Consider the following 23,419-nt stretch of genomic DNA (forward strand, 5'->3'; position numbering starts at 1 on the left):
TGACAGTCAAACAGCATGAATACATTCTGAAGCATCTTTTTTAAATCAGATGATTGCTGTATGCAGATTTACTTGAATTATTCCCCTCCCCCCTTTCTGGATTTTTAAAGCGCAGCACATTCTCTTCCATATGATAACTATATGGAAAAACAACCCCCTCCACCCCCTCCTCAAAAAAAAAGTTATTTACTCCATTTTACTCCATTAATTCGTTTTGCACACTTTCATCCAGTCTGGATTACTTACTTTTATTGGCCCCTGGTTACAGGAAATGCCCTACAGCATTGTCTGACTCAGCAACATCCAACATAATTAAAAAAAAAAATCAAAAATGGCAAAACATCTGAAGAATAAAAAAAAAAAATCACGTTTACTTATGTCCAATATAATTTCTAATAGGATATCATTCTATCAAGATCAGCAATAATTAAGGGGCATCAATCTGTCCTTTTTCCATCTTTATTTCACAAATAGCACTCAGACAGCAGGAAGTGATTACAAAGTCTGGGAGACTTACTGTTCAGGGGAGATCAAAAGCTAACATGTACCTGTTACTAATACACGAAAAGCTTGCTGGATCCTTACCTCCATAAACATTTCTCCATAAAATCCCATTCAGACCTTAAGTATTTCACAAGTGAAATCTCAATTTTGCAATATCTAAACAGTGCAGCATTTTTACCTGATGCCAAAGACATTAATGCATTAGGCTTACAACTCACTAGACTTTATCTGCATTTCTTCCTAGCAGTTTCATTTAAGTTCAAGCAGTTTCGTTTAAGTTCGAAGTGCTACTAAATAACTAGAAAGAAGAGACCTCACTTTTAAATGTAGCCCTAATCTCAAAAACTGTCTTGTAATGTCCTTATTTCTCCATTCTGCTGAGAGAACATGAGAGAAACAGGAGAGAAAAGAATGGATATAAATACAAGTAATTGCCCAAGCACTGGAACTAATCAAGCCTGATTTCCTGCAGGTTCACATCACATGCTTGCGTGTACTGATTGCAGCTTTTCCTTTGACTGTAAATGTAAAAAGGCTCTATCTCAAGTCCGTTCTTGTGTGCAGTTATGTGTGAACTTGCACAGCAGCCTTTCTCTTATACTGTGTCACTTGTAGAAACTTCATTACTTCTGATACCTGTATTGATTTATTAGAGTCAACTGGGTTCAGACAAAGAATTCAGAAGTTGTGCAGGAACATGAATAAGCATGAGCTCAAAAGGAGCCCAAACATTCTTCAGTTTTTAGTGGACTTTCTTAAGTAATAATGAAGAAAGCATGATTAAATCATATTGCTACATTTAAAACTGCTTCCTTGGATGATTCTTTACCTCAGTTTCCCATATTAAATTTAATATCTTATTTTTTTCCAGTGTACATTCTTCAGTTTCTCTTCAGCTCCACATTCAGCCGAGCAGATTTTGACTTCAGGACAAATTATAGGAGGAGGTCCAAAACTCAAGTGTAGTATTCAGCCTCATTCAGATAAGCCCATCACCTAAGGAAATTAAAGACAACTTTACAATAATATCAGTAATTGCTGCCATCCACCTGTTTCACTCACTGCCACCATCATTCACCTTAGATTTCCCTTGTCATCTCCAGAGCAATAACATAATGCCTTTTATTGAATATATGAGTCATCAGACTTTAAGAACTTGGATCCTTATTAGCAAAGAACTTCATCTTAAAGTAAAAAATAATAATAATAATAATAATTAAATTAAAATCTCAAAGGCAGAAAAAGGGCTTAGCCTATCACTATTCTATATAAAATACCATAGGAAAGGTCTCATCTAATGATTCTTCTAAAGCATCAACAGCTTGCAACATGCACAATGATCCTTTGTCTATTCTATTTATTTGCTATTTGCTCCCTGCTGCTTTGTTGGAAGAGACATTTGCTATCACTGTCTTTTCATGGGTTTCATTCTACACTCTACTAGTACTCACCACTCACCAATTCTACATTCAAAACAGAACAAGTGCTGCCATGGTGAATTGAAATGCTACCAAATGCTTGATGTCTCTCTCATGTTTTCTGCATTTAGGGAATAGTTTTTGCAGTGTTTCTATTTGTTCAAAGAGAAATGAAACTAACTCAAACACATGGTGAGGCTGGAGGAAGAAGCTTACAAAGCATATAGACTTCAGAACCATCCAACTTCACTAGCACAAAACGTAACACACAAAAAAAAAATATGTTTCAATGTTCCCCTAGTTGTTTTAGCTTGGAAAATGCTTCTTAATTTTAGCAACACCAGGGACTACTATGCTCCCTTTCACTTACTACTTACACAAACCACAGAGTAGGATACACCAGGCAAGTATCTGAGCCCTTCAGTCTTGTTCTTGCAACGTAATAGCATCAGAGCAAACTTAGGTAATTAGATTGTCCAGCTCCAACTGCTGGAGCATGTTCAATACTACCCAGCAAGTGTATTGCGAAGAGACAAGAGGTAATGAAGGAAGGGAGCAAGGACAGAAAGGGTTACAGACAGCTGGGCGCATGGTGAAGGAAGAGAAAGACAAATATTTCAGTAGTCTGTTTAGTAGGGGGTGCGATCAGATACCTACCTGCTCAGCCAGGCAAAGCAAGAAGAGTTAGCGCTTCTGAGTGAAAGGGAACTGCTACCTGATGCATCCTTTTCATTCTGCATCAGAACAGAGGTCTTAGCTGGAAATAAAGAGAGCAGTTGCTGTAAAATTTCCTTGATGTATATAAAATAGCAAACAACATGCCTTTCAGTCATCTCAGTGTCAGCAAGTCTCACAGGACATGGTGTTTCTAACTGTCCTAGATGAAAAACAAGCACAGACTTTCAAATTTACTTAAATAAAAATCAAAATTCTTTCTGAACTTCAGGCTTACGTGTTACAACTTGAATATTTAAAACCCATGATTGCAAAGCCTAAAAATCAAGCACATAGAATTCTAAAAGATGATGGGACATCTCAGTATGTTTTAGTCTCAGTATTTTTTAGGTTGTTTTTGAACCCTTTTGGGTCAAGCAACTGTGCATTTCACTGACTTCTCTTTTAAATTCAGTGGTACATTGTCCCCAGTCTTTTGCAAATGGTAAAGAACTGCTTCTAAGCGTCCCAAGTACTCTCCCTCAACAACTTTTTCTTCTTTCAGTAGTGATTTCTTCATTTTGTTTGCTTTTATTTCACGAAAGCCATGTCAAATTAATGGAGACCAATTCTGGAGGACCACATGGGAGCAGACAATGGAAGAAATTTGTATACCATCATTCTTAGATTCAAAGCCTTGAACCTAACGTCCTAAATCACATATTCTTCTCCCCCAGCTTAGATTACAAAAGTAAAAGGAATAACTATTATCACTTTGTTTTACATCATAAATACCATAGCTAGTTTAATTCCCCTTGTAATTTGGCAAATCCTTGCAAAGTATTTGAGCTTACACACAGTCCTCCAAGGCAAAGGAAAACCAACAAGTGATATGCTGTCAAACAGTTAATTACCTCCAAAATCGTAATTTCTATCTTCAGTTCAACTTTCTTATTATCAGCTGAATTTCTTTAATTGTTTCAGCTCCTAGAGCTCCCACTCATCTTGCTGTAGCACAGTTTGGAGAGACTTGTTCTGACAAATATTTGCTTTCCATATAAACATGCTGTAATTTACTCTCCTCTTGCTCTTCTTTTGACAAGCCAAATTAATCCAATGTGTTAATTTGCTTACTGTTAAGGCCAGTTTTTCAAACATCAGCTAAGCCTCCTGTTTGTTTGTTTGTTAAAAATAAAAAATAAAAAAAAGCAAAACAAAACACTCTTTTACTTGAAGTTGGAACCATCTGGGCTCTTGTCAGCAAGGGAAACTACAGAATGTGCAGCAGTGGCTTGGTGAAGGTTCACCTGAAATTTAAATAACAGATTCTCTGATGGAACTGCAGGTCTACACAGATCAGCATTCAAGCAAGAACCTTTTCCTTTTCAAGAGTTTTTCAAGAGTTTTCACACCATCTCATACACACACACAAAACAACAAAACAACAACAAAAACAAAACACCTTAAAACTCCCTCATACACCTCAGCTTTTCAGTCTGAGATGACTGTCAATAGGTCTGCGAACTCTACTTTACAAATGGACTCTTTTGCTTCGTAATTCTTATGGGCTATCTCAGAGCTTTTTTCTGAGCCTGCTTTTTTTTTTTTTTTTTTTTTTTTTAAGAAAAAAAAATCTCCTGTGAAAGCAAACAAAAAAATCCAAGATATTATACATGCAACAGTGGAGCCTGGCTCTTTCCTGCATGTAGAGACAATGGAAATAGAGTGCATAAAGCATGAACAACGTGAGCATCTGTAAAAGTATCTGTACTTCATGGAATAACTAACAAGTGTCATGGTCATTGTCTCCCTTTCTTGCCTTGAATTTCTCCTGATCTGTAAACCTCGGGGCATAACTAAAATAACACATTCATTGATTATGCCCTTTTGAATTGAGTTCGTCCACTAGAATTAATATACAATGCAGACTTCCGCAAGACCATTATCTAGAGGTAACAGAGTCCCACCACTTGGAGTCACCTCACCTCATCTCTCTTCCCCTTTATTCTTCCCTCTTCTATAACTACATGCATGTTCTGGAAAAACTGAGACATTAAATTATGCTTCTCCTGAAAGTTAATCCTGCTGCCTCCAAACACTTATCTTTTCTTGAAAGTAAATATTTTTGGTTCCATATACAGATGGCCCTGATCCTGAAGTTTCCTGAGCACACACAATTTTCTGACTGAAACCAGAAAGATGCCTCCTCTTTTCAATGCACAAGAATGAATGCAATGCAGCACTGTATCCAAGGTAGCTTCACGTTAACTCCGTTTTAGGTAGAAGTCCAGCTGTAGCAACACAAAGACTAGATAAATCAGTCTGAGCTGAGGTTCAGACTCTGGTGCCGAGATTGCTCAGAGCATCACACTTATCCAGCTTAAAACTAACTCAGGAATCTTTACAATACCTTGCAGTCAATTCTGTGACCACAGCTTACGCATTCCCTTCTAGACATACAAGGAATTTCTTATTACAGTGGTTTAGGGAAATAGACTACTAACCAGCCCCTTATGTCTTACAGATTGCTACAACATGCAAAAGTCATGCAAAAAAATGACTTTTGGTGGTGATTCACATGGGTTGGCATGCTTCAAGTTTTATTTGAATCTCAGGATCTACTGAATCTGACACCTGAAAAGCAAATATAATAAAAACTGCAGGATTTTATCTATTTTGCTTTACAGCTGTGCAGAGCTACATATTTCATATGATTTACACAGCAAAACCACTCATCAGCCCAGGGCATTTAAAAGGTCTTCAAGTATTGGACCAAGTTTCTAAAAAAAGCTTTGCTAAGTTGAGACCATAAAGAAATCTGAATGCAGTGTATATATGATTTGTGGTTTAATTGTGAATATTTTGTGTAGTTCTAGTTACTACCAACAAGTGGTGCAGGATAACATTTCATTTTACATAAACCAGATTCTGTAGAGATACGAAGAGTCAAATGTTCAAAGAATTTCTCTTACAAACAGATGAACTTGAAATTGTGCACACAGACTCAGCCATCTTTGTATATCAAACTGAATCAGTAAATGTTTGATATACAAATACAACTTCTGCTAGTGTAAAAAGAATAATAAAATAAAAGGTCCAAATGCAAATTTGGCCTTTGCCCAAGCAAATGATGCTATATGTTCAGCTGACCAGTGAAAATGGAAGAAGCAAACATTTTCATAGATAACTAATATGCTGGCTTTGAAAAGCTTGCCCAAAGACTAGTCTTGAGAACTGGCTGAAAAACAGATCATGAAATTCTGGGTTCCAAACATATGATGAGTACAAAATTAGCAGACAAATTTGTACACAACTGCTCACCTGAATACTGGACCATTATGACAAATGTCCCTTGCATCTGTTGAATCCTAGTGGTAAATTTCCACAGGATTTTGAATTTTACCTTGCTAGCAAAAACAATAGCAAAGTGTCCTTCCTCAAATTCTTTCCTGCTCCTATATAAATGTAATATTCCCATAGATGGCAACTTTGCATTTCTGTACAACTGAGAAAGCAGTATCCTGTAGTTTAATGGGTCAGGAAACGAGGGCAAGAAAATCCTCATACACTTCTCAAGGAATAAGTTTCTTCTCTCTCAAATGACAAAACTATCTCAGTAGGTTTGTAAAACATTGGTGGTATCTGCCTTGGGCTGGGAGAGAGCACCAGTACATCAGATTATAAGAAAGAAAGTCAGCTTTGTAAAAAATCATGAGCAGTAGACCCTAATTTCAACCACATCTAAGATAAATAGGAACAAGATTCCACAACCTCTCTGGGCAACCTGTGCCTGTGCACTGTCATCCACACTGTTTATAAAAAATAAAAATAAAAAAATAAAAAGTGTTTCCTGATGTTCAGATAGACCCTCTTGTATTTCAGTTTGTGCCCATTGCCACTTTTCTTATCACTGGTCACCACAGAAAAGAGCCTGATTCCATCTTCTTCACACCATCCTTTCAGGTATTTATATACATTGGTAAGATCCCCCCCAGCCTTCTCTTTATGTTAAGCAGTCTCTTACTTACCAACTCTGCATCTTCACATTTTGGTCATTTTACCAAGGACGCAGTGACACAAGATGTTTAATGAGACACCACCTGGAACTTACCCCGTAAAAACAACAGAAATGCAGCTTTTGAATACTCTGGCTTGGCCAGCATTACAGTTTACCTCCAAAAGGAGCTGGTGTCTTTTCTTAATGATTTGGTTCATATGTACCACACAGCTCCTCCAGTCAGAAGCTCTGGCAAGGCACATGGGGATGATGTAAAAGTTACCTTCCTCGGTCTACTTTGCTAGGAGTGAGCTGTCTCCCTTTGATAAGGAGCAGAGTGGAAAGCAGTAAACAGGAACCTCTTAAACTCACCTCAGCAGGGGCTGGTAGAGGTCAAGAATCACAGTCCTGCTACTACTACAGCCCTTCAATTACTGTCCAATGTGTGGACATATATAGCATATGTGTGAAGTGATTTAGTGGTTGCTCTGTTTTGCCTACTGAGTCACTGTTCTATATTTAACACCTTACTGTATAAAACACTTTGGGATACCTCAAGTATGACAGGCTCCATGCAAAATTAAATTCTACCTTAAATCTTCCTGGAAAAGCACCCCACTCCCCAGTTCTTAGAGTACTAATTTTCTTCTCGTTGCTCAAATCCTCCTGTAGGCAAATACATTTTAATGGTTCAGAAGAGAGACCTGTGGTTCCTTCCTTTGCACCAAGGATTTGACTGTACTGCTTACTTTGACATGTTTGGTCTCCACCTGCATTTCACATAGTTACACTGTTCAGCTGCAGCAAATTACTCGGCTGCCAGTCAAAACCCCAAAGAAATGAAGTTATGGTTTGGCATCAAGATAAGTGGTGAACATAAAAAAACTGTGACAGTGTGCAGAAACACTATCCCTTCAACCAGCTACAGTAAAAAAGAAACCAGCATTGAAAATATCCTGAAATATTCTGGACTGACAATCACATTTGTCTAATAAAATATTTGTCTTTTTGCCCAAAATAGCCTCTAAAATAACTGAGGAATAAGAGCTGCCTTTATACCTCGTTGCTGGAAACCAAATTGAGCCCACTTGGTGGGGCCAGTCCAAAGACTGTAGCAGGCAACAGGAGGCTGTTAACTGCCCTGGACTTCAACTTACTTTCTTGATTGCTTTTAAGTGCTGACAGTGCAGTGATGTTTTATTCTCATTTTTATTTGTGCTGTAATATCATTCACAGTTCTCCTCTTGTCCCAGCCCAGCATATTTGCATTTTTTTCATCTAAGCTTCCACTGATGTTATCCATCTGCACTTGTTTGTATCCAGCTGGCCCTTGATAACTGCAACTGCCCACCCTGGATGAGTCAGCAACTCATCAGTTACATACTGCTCTTTTTCAGATTACTTTTCCAAGTATCCATGTGGTTATTTAGGTTAACACCACTATACCTAAACCAGAGCATTCAAATTTTGTATACCATTATACAGGAGAAGGACAGAAGCTCAGGTAGTATAAACTAGCATAGTTCCTTAGAAAACAATGGGTTTCTACCAGGCAGTGTCTGACCTCTTCAAGGAGTTAAGAACCTTTAAGGGGTATTAAAGGTCTTTAGAATCCTAGAAAACAGTTAAAAAAAAAAGTTATTGCAGCTAGAAGAAACAACAGGAAAAGAGGCACTGAGTGAAAAGAAGTACAGGAGGAAAGAACACTTCTCCACTTCTCTGTAGGCCTTCAAAAAAGCTAACTTCTGGAAAACCTTCTGCTGATTGGTACAGCTTCTTACAAAGACGACCTGGCCCTCTTGGCTTTCATCTCTTATTTAAAAGAATCTCTTTAAAGTGAGAAGCTTTCCTGCCAGTTACCATACAACCCAAGGTATATTTTTGTGAAATTATTATAGCAGAGTCCAAACCCTTCCTCTTCTTGGAGATTCACATTTTGCCTACCATCTGCCATTAGTAGAAGAAAGGTCTTTGTTTGTTTGTTTGTTTAATGAAAACAGAGACTTCATACAGTCCTCTAAAAGGAATACTTTGTCTAGGAATATATCTTATAACAAGGACAATATTAGTATCTAGGAAAATATTTTCCAATATCTCCCAGTGACTGGAAAACTTCAAAACATATGTACTAAAACCCCAGAGCTCCAGCATTTGTCTAAGTAATGATTTTTGCCTTCAACATTTTGTGAAGGGAAAACTTACTTCTGTTCATTATTTTAAATTGGAGAGGTCTCTGTCTCACATTAAGGGTGGCTGTTATTGCATTCCTATTAATCTCTTTCCATACGCCACTGCCAACATTAATTCTTCATTCCTTCTCCTGGCCCTCTTTTTCACTATTTAACATTCATGCAGGCTCTTGTGTGGGCATTAAACTTGGACACAAAATACAGACACACAGAATGATTCTCTAGATTGATTTTCTTTTTTCTAATCTGAGCTATTAGGGCAGACTCACATCATGCAGAAGCCCCAAGCTAGCTAGAAGAGGTCACTCAACCACCTTAAACTCCTATGTAACTCCGGCACAAGAACCACACGCTATAGATCTGTCACTATAGGCTAGATTTGAAAGTTCTTCATCTTCACAATGGCCACCGGCTGTTAAGGGAAATCAACATATGGACAACTAAGACCTCTTGGAAATCTATTACATGTAAGCTAAATGACTGAAAAGTCCCTTTTTTCTCCCTAATTTACTACAGAAGCAGGACCTATCTGTCTGTACATACATGCTTCCTTCATACATCTTGATCTCCTCACCCAATTTTAGCCAAAGTTTGGCAGATGAATAGAGATCTGCAAGATAACTAGGTTCTTGCAAATTTTGTAACATAGGCAGTAAGGTAAAGGAGAAAGAACAACTGTCCTGAAAGAAAAGCTGCAACATCACCTCACAGGAAAAGGAGTCCTAAAAACCTCCCAACCACTGGCAAAGCTTCAGTGAGACAAAAAAATTGTTAGAACACCAGGCTTGTGATGCTTGCAGAACTACTTAATTAATGATAAATTCACAGACAGAACAACTGGTGAGCCAGTTTTCCTGTGGTTGTGACTCATATGTTTATCCTCAAGCATTTGGCTGCATGTCCCTGATACAGAGTATGCTTCAATGTAAACACTATGCTGAAATCTTACTGTATCCCTATTTATATATATATATTCTTACATATACATAAGTCTCCCTTTTTCGTTTCCACTTACAGGCTTAGTTATAACCTCTTCACAGAGAAAAACAACAGCCTACTTTAAGAAAAAAAAATCACTAAACTAAAAGTGGTGTGGTTGTTTAATGCAGATCCAGATGCAGATTTTAGAAACCCTCTAATTGGATTCTGGGGCACACTGCTGATTTTAAATATACTTTAGTTACTTTTTTTCATTTACTGTATCATATCCTTTAGTCACTGTATGCACTGATTGTACAGTGTAGTTTATAATGGAAGTTTATAAAACTTACTACATCAGTTTTCAAAATCATATTGAATCATCCTTCCTGAAAGAATTAGAATCATCAGTCTGCTTTTTCATTAGAATTATAATGAAGATACTTGAATTACTGTTTGCATTTTAAAAACCCCAAAAGATATCATTTGGATTTTAGTCACTAGAGGAAAGGATTTAATTTCAGTGAATGTCTGTAATCTTAAAAAATGAAGATACAGGAGACCACATCAAGAGAATGGAATGCAAAAGTAACTCAACATATAATAGATTGTGCTGGGCTTTCCTGATCATCATGACTGAAGAATATAATTTTAGTGCTTTCAATAACCATATTTCTCAAGTGTTGTTAAAAGGAGCATTCAACTCTTCCCTACAATGTAGCTACTGCATGAGGAAAAAGTATTATATTCCAGGCTAAATCCAGTGTAAAGATGGAACCATCTCCCATAGTCGTATTTGAAAAGCTCAGGAATGAATTGAAAAAGAGGAGTGTTTGCTGCCTAGTGAGGTATCTGTCTGCTTTTCTCCTGAACAGCTGTGTTTCGTCTATGTAGCTGAATAACAGATAACAGAAGACACTGTCCACTTAATTTAGCTCATCACTGCTGAATAGGAATGACTCTATACAAGTCTACTTCTCATACATTGCAAGTGACTCCCCAGAAATCTGCCTACAAATATGTGTTCCTTAACATTTCTCCTGAATTTACCACCCAACAAAAAGAAAGGACAAGGATCTCCCCTTTACTGTCATTTTCACAAAACCTGCATGTTAGGTTCTGTTGATAAAAGACAGGCACAATTATTTTCTTACAACGTCCACATCGTTTCAGCATCTTTCTGCATCCTCATAGTACATGCAGCAAGGCCAAATCTTGTTTATGACAAAGACAACAGCTATAAACAACTCAAGCACTGCAGTCAAATGCTCAAAAAGGACATAAACTTACACTTCAACACTCATCTTCAGCCACTCTGTTTGTCCTGAAGCTTTCTTCCTTGGAAGATGAGACACTATTTTTAGCAAACTAAGTGAAAATATAGCTTAACTCCTTTAAACAACGACACAAACATAAAAAAGGCCCAGTGGAGGCCTTCTACTTGAACGCTGCTACAAAGATTTCTTCCTCTATTTTCCACTCTACTCTACAGCCTTGATATAAATTGTTTCTTCTTTAGATAGCAACATTAAGCCACATTAAATTTTGTCAAATCTAATGTATCTAATGTTGTTTCTTTTCCATGGGAGAAATCTATGTGTTTAAGAAACATTTTTCTTTTTTAATTGCATAAACACACACACAAAACAAACAAACATACAAACAAAAAACTAACGAAATCACAACAAGAGATTCTCCCTCACATGCACTAACTGGGTGAACTTCCATTCTCATTTCTCTCAACCACCTCTATGGATTTCAAGGCAACTGTCTGAATTTGGCTGAGAACAGAATTTAGGATCCAAGACTGAGGTTTCCTCAGCTATTTACTAAAATACACTTCTCTGAGCTATGATGTGTTTCCCATTTTTCCCCCATGCATACAAATAAATGATACCTACTTTGAGATACTGAAGAAGAAAAGAAAAATCTCCTTTGGTCATTGAATTAGGGACCTACATGAGGTACAAGTTAGGTTTTCCCATTAGGGCTTTTATTCACTCCCAGGCATATGCCATCTCAGCAGGCCACCACAGACTAGACAGAAACATGAACTCCCTACTATCATACTGTTGATGTTGGCTGTCAGGCTACCATGAAACCAGCTCCACAGGAAAGTCTAATATTTGAACTTTTCACTCTTATTTCATTTTATTAGACAGCAGTGAAGGTTAGCTTTGTAAAAAAAAAAGGCTGAGCTAAAAACTTGAAATGCTGGCATTTGGAATATAGCATTTTTACCCCACTCCTGATTAGGAAATGGCCTTTCCAAACAGATCTGTTTTTGTTGTTGTTGTTGTTGTTGGTTTGTTTTTTTAATGATTATTTCTGATGGACAATTCTAAACTTGCTGAACACACAGGTAGAGGTCTGTGTTTTCTAGGGTGAAGCTGTAAGCATAAAAAGACTCCACACAGGACAAATCTCAGCATATTTTTCTGGACTTTGCTGTAATTCATACTGTAATGCACAACTGAAGTGCAGAGCTGGCACTAAGTTTTGGAGACTTGCATGACAATGGAAATTCAACTCCACTCCTCTGAACACTGGCTTGAAGAACCTAACCTATATACAATGTTGTTCATACGATGACATAATGTGTTCATTAAAGAGATGTACACAGGTGCCCTGAAAGAAGGCCCCCTTTAGGAAGTAATGAAGAAAAGTGAATATTCATAACTACAGTTTGGGACAGCAGAAAGAAAGTTTACAACCAAGCTCTTTAACATATACTGTATTTCAAAATAGTCATATAAAATCAGAAGTCACTTTTAATAATCTTGGGAGAGATGCCTAATGTTTCTACAATACAGTTTAGCCTAAGCAGTTAACATATTTTAGTGGAGCAATGATGCAAACCACATACAAAGAAACACTTCCTAAATGAAATCTAAAGAGATTCTGTCTTGACTACTCAGATAAATGTTGAATAAGAGCCTGAACATAAATTTGTATTAAATACTAGAGGTACTCACCGTAGACAGATAAATAAGATTATATCTAATGTTTGTCAGAAGTTTTCCTTGGGCATCTTTTAAGCCCTATGCTACAGCAAAATAATGGAAGTGTGTAAAGAACCTGAAGTACATGCACTTCCATCTAAGTGCTCTCATTTTTTAAGATTCTCAAGTGCTTTGCGGGGCAGGCCTAACCTAGTTCACATGCACATCATTTGAACTCAATGCCAAAGACAGACTCACTCAGCATAAAGACAGGAAGTGAGAAAAATGATTTAAATGTTAACCATTTTAAAAGATGTTTTCTTCAAGATACAATTTTGATTTTGAGATCAAACAAAAGAAACAGAATTCCAGATCTGTGCCTAGCAGCTGGCACTTGCAAGATCTGAAAGTACAAAGCTAGATCTGCAGATAATACTGCCAAAAATGGGACTAGTAAAGTTATAAAGTTAAATATATGCCATTGCGTATAGAATAGGAGTGTATGTGTGCATGTGTTCTAGACTGGAAACTCAAAACTACAGCACAGAATCGAGATCACTATGTGTAAAATCAATAACTTTTGTACCTGTTCTTCTTTTAAAGGCAGGCTAAATATGTTTGCTTCTTCTCAATGTAGAAAGCCACCTGTAGCTTCAGGTACCTGATATACATTGATGACTTCATAAATCTGTCGGTTCTGAACTCTTCTCAAATCACAGAGCCTTTAAACATTTTCATCCATTTTTTACATCCTGTCATTAAACTGTTCATTACCAAATCCATTGTGATTACTTTAAGAGTGAAGAGTAGAAGGCAGAATTGTCAACTGACCTGTGTTCCCTGAGGTAGGTGTAGGAAATGCACAGCAACAAGACTGCAGGAAGGGACTAAATCCAGCAAAGCACTAATAGACTTCTCTGCACTCTGATGTAGCTGTTTCAAGACTGAGCTGCTGTAACGATAAGCAAAAGGATTTTCTTTCAGCTTTCTAGATGAAGGAAAGCAGGATGAATACTATTAACATGTGTTTATACTTATAAATATCCCAGGAGCAAAAGTACAAAAAAAAAAAAATCAATTAAGTCTTACTGACTTGAAATCTTATCCTAGTGACTTTAGTGACTAGTGTCACTTTAGTGACTAGTGTCACCACCACAGTGTTTAAAACAGGAGCTCCAAATTGATCATATATATATATATATATATTTCTTTTTTTTTTTCAAAAAAAGAGTTGGATGTTTTTTCAGTTTCAATTCTGGTTAAAGCTTGCTCTTAGACTGAAATTCTAACAGGGCTACAATTTAGTGAGAAGGAGCTGCAATGAAAATGCAAATACAAACCTGCATGTCAGTAAGTGATATATTTTAATTAGGCATTATCCTATGCCTAAAGTTCTGATAAAATTTACAGCTACCTTTCCAGGAAACTAGTTTTCATTACTTAAGTGCAAAGCTGGCCTGTCATTACCTCACATATATGCACTACAACATGCTCTGCATTTTAAAATAGGATGTGTCAAATACTCGAGATAAAATCACAATGTTGGGTGCAATCCAATCTATGAAGTGAAATTTACCACATTTACATTTAGTACTAAAACCATGACTTATGAAAATCCTAAATTGAATACACTGCTTTAGAAAAGTGGGCATTCATTGTAGCAGTCGATTAGGGAGTCTTGGTAGGGCCTGCTTTTTGAAATGAATGGTCCTGGTTTACACTGCTGTGACAGCAAGACCCTTATGCTGACTCACAACAGGCATCATTCAGGAAGATCTGACAGCAGACTAAGGTCTTCTGGCTTACACCAACCATATAAAGGGGTGCACACAAACTTATGGGGACAATCGTTGACTTATGTCAACCAAATGTCCGTGCATAGACCAGACATAAGCAACCAGCTTGGTTTCCTAGTGTTAAGTACCTCACAATTTCCTATTGAAATTAATACAGAAAGATATGGTGCCGATCCTTTCAAAAACTTTTTCAACAAATCAGAGTCTAACTTTATTCTCCACAGGAGCTAAAGTTTCTTCACTTGACACCAAACTAGAGATTATTTAAAGCACCTAATGCCCAGTGTGAAAGTGATTCAGCTGCTTCTGCAAATCATGCCTTTAAAGGCATTCAATTATCCAGTCAATTATCAGAACAAAAGATAGGATGTTACAAGAGAGATATTTTGTCTCATGTCTCTCTGTGAGGGTGGTTCCAAAAACAGCACCAATGATGGCTGGAATTAATTTGGTCAAGATGGTGATAGTTTTCTGAAACTGGAAGAAGCCAAGAGAGGACAAAGGCATGTCTGATTACAATTCTGCCTGAAAAACTGCCAAGTCTGTTACAAATCTTGTCCCTCAGGTTACTAATTCTGTAAAAATGGCAAAAAAATGGCAAGTCAGATGCACTGCTTCTTTTTTATTGCTTCAGTCACAAATCAAAACTTCCTTCTCTCTCCTTCTGTTCTCCCTCCTTCCTTTCTCATCTACCTTGGTCAGCAGCTGTACTGTACCAGGATAAGTTCCCAAAGCCAAGATTCTTCATTTTGGACTGGAAAAATAGTGTCTGCACTGATTAATAAGACATTGAAAAACTTACCTGGTGACTTTGTGTGCATGTGACTTTCCTGCTGCATCCTGTTCCAGCATTACATGGCAAGAGCTATCGCCTAGCAATTCACCACAACAGAAGACATTCCTGTCCCTGGGGGAGAGGCTACTTGAAAGCCCTTTTGCATGTCTGGACATGAGATGCTTTTCACCTGTTTTACAATCTGTTATGGAGAAAGGAAATAAATTGTTCAACAGTACAAACATCTACAGAAAATGGCACTTAGCAATATAACCTGTGAATTCGTTTTTTTAGGAAGACAATGTATGTTATCATGCTTTCTGGGAAGCACTGAACCTGTGTGCTGCTGTTAGGCAGCACTAGGGTACGAAGAATTGGAAGTTGATGCAAGTCATGTTTAGGCATAGAAGTGAAATGCAAGCAATCTACATAAGCAAAGGGAAAGCTGTAGAGATGCACTATCATCACAAACTTTCAACTTAGTAATTTTTAGTGGCTTTGAAATCTCCATCAATACATGACATTAGGCAAATTTATAAAAAATCATTTTCTTTTCTCAACTCTCGAGCACAAGAAGATTGCAAAACTTAATAACTTGGGAATAAGCAATGAAGCAGAGAATGCACTATTAAACTTGGCTTTCCACAGAGACAAGATCTCCTGCTGTTTTATTGTTTTTCTTCTCTAATGGGAACATTCAAAACCAAATTGTATCAAATGAACACAAGTCAGTGATTTAACTCTAGACTTTTTGCTCTGTTCCTTGAACTGGTATAATTCGGCAATGCCAAACTCCATCTTTTAAGAAGATGACCCTTAAGGGTTAGTTTTTGCCAAGTCAATGCAAGTGCTCACCTCACCTCAGAACCAAAACTCAGAGAGGGCCAACAAAGAATCAAGAGCAGTCATCACAGGTGGAAAAAACATCTTTATACAGTCCTTATACAGTCACAGACACTTGGAAGATTCAGTCCAGTTCTCACCAAAACTGTGTTTCTATCATGAAAACTGTTACTGTAACTTGAACCAATTTGAAGGCAGTCTCTGAAGGGAAGTCAGTGACTGAATTGGAATGGATCCACTTCTAGTCTCTCTGCCCTAGGGAGAGGGAGAAACATTTTTAAGTTCAAGCAAACACTACAAAACAGAGCGACTAATTTAACTGTTGCAATCCTGCAACACACCAGTAGACTCACTTTAAAATACATTTAAAATTGAGTCTAAACACAAAAGTAGAAAAAGTAGCATAAGTATGGGAAGTAAACAATAATTTCTCTAAATGCATTGGGTAAAATATAGCTTTGCCATATAAGAGGTAGAGCAAAGCGGTTCTACCTAAAAGGCCAAGCAGGGTTCAGTTTAAAGACCAGGTTGTTGACTTGAAGAAATGCTCCCTCTAGTGTGATAGATTACTTCCCTCTCCGTCTAAGGTCTGGGCAGGGGTGAAGAAAAAGCTGCACACATTCACCAGTGTTACATGATTAACGGTCTGCAGCTCCATCAAACTGTTCTACTGAGGCTTGAGATTTCAGCTCAATGCGAGGAGTAGCCAGTGAAACAGACATTTACGTTTTGCTTCCAGGTTCAAAGTTGTCAGCATGGGGGAACAGCACGTGCTGTTGAGCACAGAGAGCTGTCAGCTACTAATTTCTGGACAAAACCCTTGTTGGAGATAAGAGACTCTACATGTATGCTTTCATTGTGGTACTGCAGAAGTGCAGTGTAACAAATTAGTTCTGTCCTCAATCATATGTAGCAAACCAACATTATCATTACAATTGCCAGGTGACATCTACTTTCACAGTGGCTTACTGCATGGCAACCAGCAGATTTCAATGAAATAAGGTGGCTACTACATAGCCCAAGGTACTGCTGTGTATTTCATAGTAATATTTTGTAATAGGAGGGCCCTATACACTATGCAGATGATGTAAATGAGTCTAATTAATATTCAGCACTTCCAGGAAAAAAATCAAACTGTTAAACCAAAGTACACAAATTTTTCCAAATACCTGCCATGATGCATCTAGTAGCCTCTCCTCTGTGTGTGTTTAGAAGTACTACTGCAAATGGGAAGGTATGTATTGCTGCATAACAAATAATTGCACCCTTTGGTTTCAAGAAAAATTATAGCCCTATGTTAGTCGCTGGCCTCCTGAATTGTTAATTGCATGTACCGGAAGGCCAAAAGAGATGAGAATCACTTAGACATAGCAAAACTTAGAGATGGTCTTCATGTTTCTTTCAGTCTGCTGGATACTTCTCAGGGTATAAGAACTTTTCAAGTGCAACGCTTAGCCTCAGAACAACACAGATGTTCTGAACAACTTACAACATAGCATCCAGTTCTGATCAGTAATTAACTTACGTTCATCAGAAACCTACTTTAACATAGCAAAGATATATGAACACAGATTTAACCATGTCTGAGGAAAGCAACAGGTGGTTATTCACCTGAATTAGCACCATGGTTGGAGGTGCGAGGCAAAACTATGCCTCTATTGTACAAGATACTGTATGTTAACAAGTAAAAAGAGACACTCCTGGGCCTGCAAAACTTAGAGGTAAAATACACAGAAAAGAAAGAAACTGGAATTAGAGATGCACAGTTTAACTAAGTGATCTAGTGCCAGGGAGCTGGCATAGGAATCTAGCTCTCAATCCACATCCATCTGGTTTTTCCAATTGCTGTTCCTCCAGAAGGGTATCTTATCAGTAGAAAAACCAAGCATGTTATTTTCTTTTTTTTTTTTTAATTCTTCTTCTTGGAGGAGAATAGTCATTGGAAGTTCATGTACACAGGTCACTGAATAAAAGCAAATTGCTCTGAGTTCAAGTGACTTTTCCTGAAATGTCACAGCAGCTCATTTTCGGAAACTACTGATAACAGACTGACAGTGCAAGCGTTGGGAAGAACTGAGTGCATCTACAGTAAAAGAAATACTGACCAACATTTCATCACACCATCTAAAGGAAAGTGAGCCTCAAAAGGCCACACTAATTGCATGAGAGACTTAATGTCCACAGACTAGTAGTGAAGGAGCCACTGTCACATTCTGGTTGCTTTTGAAAGCAGAGCTCCAAACTATCAGAAATGATGAGAGGAAAAATGACATTATGATCCATCACTATACAACTTTGGAGAGGAAAACAGCCCTTCTTCCCAGCTCAAATGACCTGGGGAAATTCTTTAAAAAAATTTACATATTTCAGGGGACAAAAGAAGATATGTTGTCTGAGCAAATGGTCTTCAAATGAAATGTGGACTCACATGGACAAAACTGAAACTATCTGGGCATTTCATGAAGCAGGCCTGATGTAACAATAAGGCACATACATTAGGTTGCTTCAGGATGCTGGTTGTGATATGGAGAGAACTGCATTTGCAGAGGTTCATTCTAATCCCATGACAGATTTCAGCTCTGTTACTGCGCTACCCTGCTCTGCCTGGACCTCCCATTAAAGTTACTCAGATGAACCAAGCACACAGAGTGACCAAAATGCCAAACACAAAGAAAAGTCTGCTCTAAATAAAACACTTCAGCATACTTTAACCGCTCACACTAACAAACCCAGATGTTCCCCCAAATTGGACCCTCACCGAGTACACCATCTTTCTATTCCTGTTTTAACTGTGGTTTACTACTTGGAACTGAGAAGTGGTTCGTTCTGAAGAATGTAGTCTTAAATGGAGACTGTGCATTTTTTTAAGTGTACGTTTCTGTTTGGAAAGAAAACTTCAGTAAATGAGGTGAGTCACATAATGGAGAAGCACTTATCAAATGGCTAAATTGATTAGACCGCAGCACGAAAGAGCAACACAGCTGAAAATAGCCAAAATGCAGAGTAAATAGGAAACCTCTTTGGGCTGTTTGACATTGTGGTCTGCTTGTGGAGCCAGTTAATAAACCTAGGGGCTGGGAATGCATTATCCAAACTCTGACCCCAGCTAAGTATAATTATTTGAACAATACAAATTGGAAAGAGACTTAATCTAAAATAGTTTTGCATGAGATAAAAAAGGATTCATAGTTCATAAAGCACGTCCTCTATAATGAACAGGCACTGCTTTCTCAAAAGCACTATAATCAGCAGCTTCAAGCTGCTCAGCAGCTTTTTCATTCAAAGATGGTGCTATTTAACCTACTTGGCAGCATGCTACTTTTAAGCATAGCAACCTAAAGACATTATTACATTTATCTGCACCTTTCTTCTTTCCCGTATGTCTGTACATCAGTTGTTTCAATCACTTCAAGCATTTTTAGAACAGTATTTCCAGCATGTAATAAAATTGAGGAATCCCTCTATTAACTTGGTATGATTTCACAAGTATATAGCTTATGTATAAAACAGTATTTATAGAAAATACAACATATTTTTCTACCTAGCCTTAACATGTCAAAGTTTTGTCATGCAACTGCATAGTAAAAAGGCATTTGCTTAAACGTTTTAAGACAACCACTTAAAATGCACTCAACTTGGTATGTTTAAAACTGCATTCTACTCTCATTAACAATTTTATACCACTTTAACCCCATTAAATTCAGGACAGTTATTCCACTAGTATGAAGTGATGGTGCCCACCTTTTTTCAGCTTGAGTTTCAAGTTCCAGGCTGCTGAATGGTTCGTTCGCAGGACCAAGTTATTTTAGGAAGAGGAAAAAGCCAGTATGAACAAAAGACAATGAGAAAGTCAGGCACTCAGTCCACAGAAAACCGCTTCAGTTGACATTAACAGACAAAAGATAGGATTAGCAAAAGCTAAAGAAATTATCTGCAGCTGTACACCTTTCCCCAAGGTAGCATCTTGGATATCCATTGATCGCCTACAGGATATTCATTGAAACCATTTCTCGCAGTTCCAAAAATCTGCAGTGGTTTCATGCTCTTACAGTCTTTTATTTCCTTCTTTACTTCTGATGTTGCAGTGACACAATCCTGCACTGAAATCAAGTGTCTGTTCTGACATAAGCAATAGCAACCTTTTCCTTGTTCCATGATGAGCTCTTTTAGTCACAACAGCTATATCCTATAAAACAGTGCACCCAAGTATTTCAACACCTGTTAAAGTCTATTGCTATGTTACCAGAGACAGACAAATTTATGGAAATGTTAGTCACAGAGAATAAGAAAAAAAAGTCTTGACACATAGAATGTGACAAAGATACAATCTATATCATTGCATCCCACTGTGGTTTAAACTTTCCCCAGTACAAAGAATTACAGTCCACACTGGAACAAGAATTCTTCTAGTTCCATTCAATAGCATATGTCTCAGTACTCCATCCTCCTTGACAGATTGGTTGAGTCTACTTTGCAATGGAGTTAAGCACTCAGTTCTTGATCTCGTGCATATGAATATCTATGGATACTAAGCATTGTCTTTGTTCTAAATCAGGAGACACGATGACTTCAAGCTAATACTCAAAAGATCTCCCTGACCTCTGTATGAACAATTTCCTCTTTTACTTTCCCCCACTGCCTGCTGACACCAATGGATCTGAAGGCAAATAAAGAAACATTTAAATATCACTTATTAGCAAGCATTCTGCAATCTGCTTTGACAAAAGGGCAGAGGTTAAGGGCCTAATGGTTGCTATATTTTCCCACTGTAAGAAACTAATTATTTATATTTTTAAAAAGCTTGCATTTGTTTTCATGTTGGTCAAAAGACAACAGTTCAGCCTGATACATGTGATCTGAAGAATCAAGAAGAAACAGACTGAAGAATCAAGCAGGTACTTCCTTATTTAGAAAGTAAGAAATGGAACTTCTATGTTAAGTTTTGAATGAAAAACTGCTCTATCCAACAACCCTACATGGAAAGTCACTTGAATCTTCAAGTGGGTTTCAAAAGGATTAGTTACCTTTCCAGCTTTTATATTCATCTTTTTATTGCTCTCAGAATCACCATAAATCAACAGATGGATGTCATCAACGTATGCAGTATGTAAAACATCATAAAAACCTAGCTAATTTTGCAAGGAAGGAGGTGCCAGAAGACTAATACATACAGCCAGGGACACGGTTCCGGTACATCAGAAATCAGTTCCAGGGCACCACTCCAGGCTGTTCTAACTCCAAATGAGTGCTGTAAAACAAGTAATACATCAACTGTCTAAAATGCTTATCAGTGTCTGAAAATTGAGAAAGAACTGGAGAGCAAAATTTGCATATCACCTCATAACAATACCTTCTAATTTTGAGGGGAAAGCAATGGCAAAGATTATCTGAGAATTGTAGCTTTTAGTGTTATGAAAAAAGGGCCTGGTTTGATTCACTGCTATACGATTTATTGCCACACCTGGCAATATAGGGCTAGGGAATTTTATGGGCAAGGAAATGCCACTTGATGCTTTTATAATTAAAAAGAACAATGTATAGATAGTTTACATGATGTGACAATTTTCTTTGTGAACATTTACTTAAAACCTTGTGCCAGGAACACTGAGGAGACTACATTCAAAATTAAAAAACATATTCCTTTGGACCCTCACTGCTATGCTCTAAATCATCCTGAAGAGTTCACAGAGACTAAGATAGGATTTTACATTCCCACTGCTCACCTCTATGAAATTATTAGAGGTAGAAAAGTCCTTTTTCAGAAATAGTAATGAGACCAAAGGTTTCTGAGTGTATGTGTCCACGGAGGCTGATTTGCTCCAGGAAGATGAAATGTTTCACATATTTTATAATTGCATCTTAAAGCTGGAGGTTGAGAGGAAGTTAGCTACAGTAAGGGCGATACCTCCAAGTTAAGTCAAAAAAGCCAGGCTGAATTGTCCCAGTGGAACCTGCTTTGCACACAGCACCTTCAAAACTCCATCCCCAACTGTAATTGTTGAAACATAGCTACAAGATCTTTAGAAAATCTAACTGAATGTGCCAGAAAACCACATGCCACTGCTTAGGATCCAGTGACATAAGTACAATTTGCTACCATCCAAGTGCACAAATGCTATTTCCTTTGTCCTCTTGAATGAACCAAATTAAACAACAGAAACATTCTCTGATCACCACTAATCTAACTACCTATGAGTTTCTAGGTTTACCAATTGTTGTTTTATTCTCACAGGACAGTTTCTCCTGAGCCATACTTATTATTAGAGACAAAAGCAGCTTGATGTTGCTGCAGAAAATAAGTCTAGAAATAGAGTGTAACAATTAACGTAATTAATGTAAACGACTAGATGTGTTAAACTAAGACTTAAAAGAAAATTAAAATGTATGAGAATGAAGACTGTTTCAACTCCATTCTGCCTAGATACTTTGTGGGAAAGCAGATAATAGCAGAGTATTATTTAGATTTTTGAGCACCCTTTGCTAAAGTACTTCTTGAAGAAAAGCTGGAAAAAAGAGGAAGCAAGTAAGAGGAGTGGTGTTTTTTTTTTTAAAAAAAAAATGTGGTCAGAAGATAATAACAATTTTTTGATCTTTTGTGCTCTTTAATTTATCTGTTAAAGACCTGAAAGAAGATACTCAGCCAATACTGTTATCCTTTGGATGTGCAACGTAAAATAAGATTTCTGTTTAAAACAAGTCAGAGTAACTTGGAACTGTGAAATAACCCTCCACTATCAGCAGGAGGACAGCTATCTGAAGACAAGGATGTATCATACTGAAGAACTGCCATAACACAATTCTAAATCAATTTATTTAATTAATTATGATATAAAAACCTAAGAACTACCTGGAGTAGATAAGACCAAGCTAGTGAACTCCTTAAATATATAAATGAAAGAGGAAATACCTGAAGAGGGAAAATGGACTCCTGAGAAAGCTGAACAGGCTGACTGGGAGAGGCAGAGAGCAAAGAAACACAATACTTACCTGATAAACTTGGAGAAGAAACATTTTTTTTCTTCAGATGGAATGCAAGACCTTGACCTGTTTATGTTCATTCTTTGTTTCTTCAAAGAACTTTTCAGTATCTTGCTTAGCTTTCTGTGAAAAGTAACAACTCATTGTGACACGATAACAATTTAATGCATTTAATTCAGCTTTTCTCTATTCCTTTGAACACTTAAATAACTTGTTTCTAAAATCAATGTTATATTCCCTCTAGGGAATTCCCTAGCCTGTTTGTCCCCAGAAGAGAGACGCTCAAAAGAACAGATCACAAAAGAGTGGTTTCTAAAGGAAGGCACCCATTGAACTCTCATTTATCCTTGAAAGGCTAAGAAGGTCTGTTTCTGTGAGAAAAGTCAGAGAATTCACCACTTCACA

The 23,419-nt window shown here is 37.4% G+C and overlaps 1 protein-coding gene across 6 annotated transcripts in view; it reads right to left on the minus strand.

Annotated features, from left to right (window-relative positions):
• ADAMTS3 (ADAM metallopeptidase with thrombospondin type 1 motif 3) overlaps positions 1-19,950 on the minus strand; it is a 154,831-nt gene extending 134,881 nt beyond the window's left edge. The window contains exons 1-7 of one of the 6 annotated variants that reach the window (XM_068680403.1): positions 19,778-19,950; positions 16,049-16,291; positions 15,221-15,395; positions 13,454-13,574; positions 2,580-2,679; positions 1,334-1,500; positions 247-343 (exon numbers count right to left, since the gene is read on the minus strand). The gene's annotated coding sequence lies outside the window, so the exon portion shown is untranslated. The remainder of the gene's footprint in view (positions 1-246; positions 344-1,333; positions 1,501-2,579; positions 2,680-13,453; positions 13,575-15,220; positions 15,396-16,048; positions 16,292-19,777) is intronic. The other 5 variants (XM_068680405.1, XM_068680404.1, XM_068680401.1 and 2 more) reach the window with 5 other exon arrangements.
• Positions 19,951-23,419: the final 3,469 nt, after the last annotated feature.

This window comes from Anas acuta, chromosome 4, assembly GCF_963932015.1.
Source record: "Anas acuta chromosome 4, bAnaAcu1.1, whole genome shotgun sequence".
Taxonomy (NCBI): domain Eukaryota; kingdom Metazoa; phylum Chordata; class Aves; order Anseriformes; family Anatidae; genus Anas; species Anas acuta.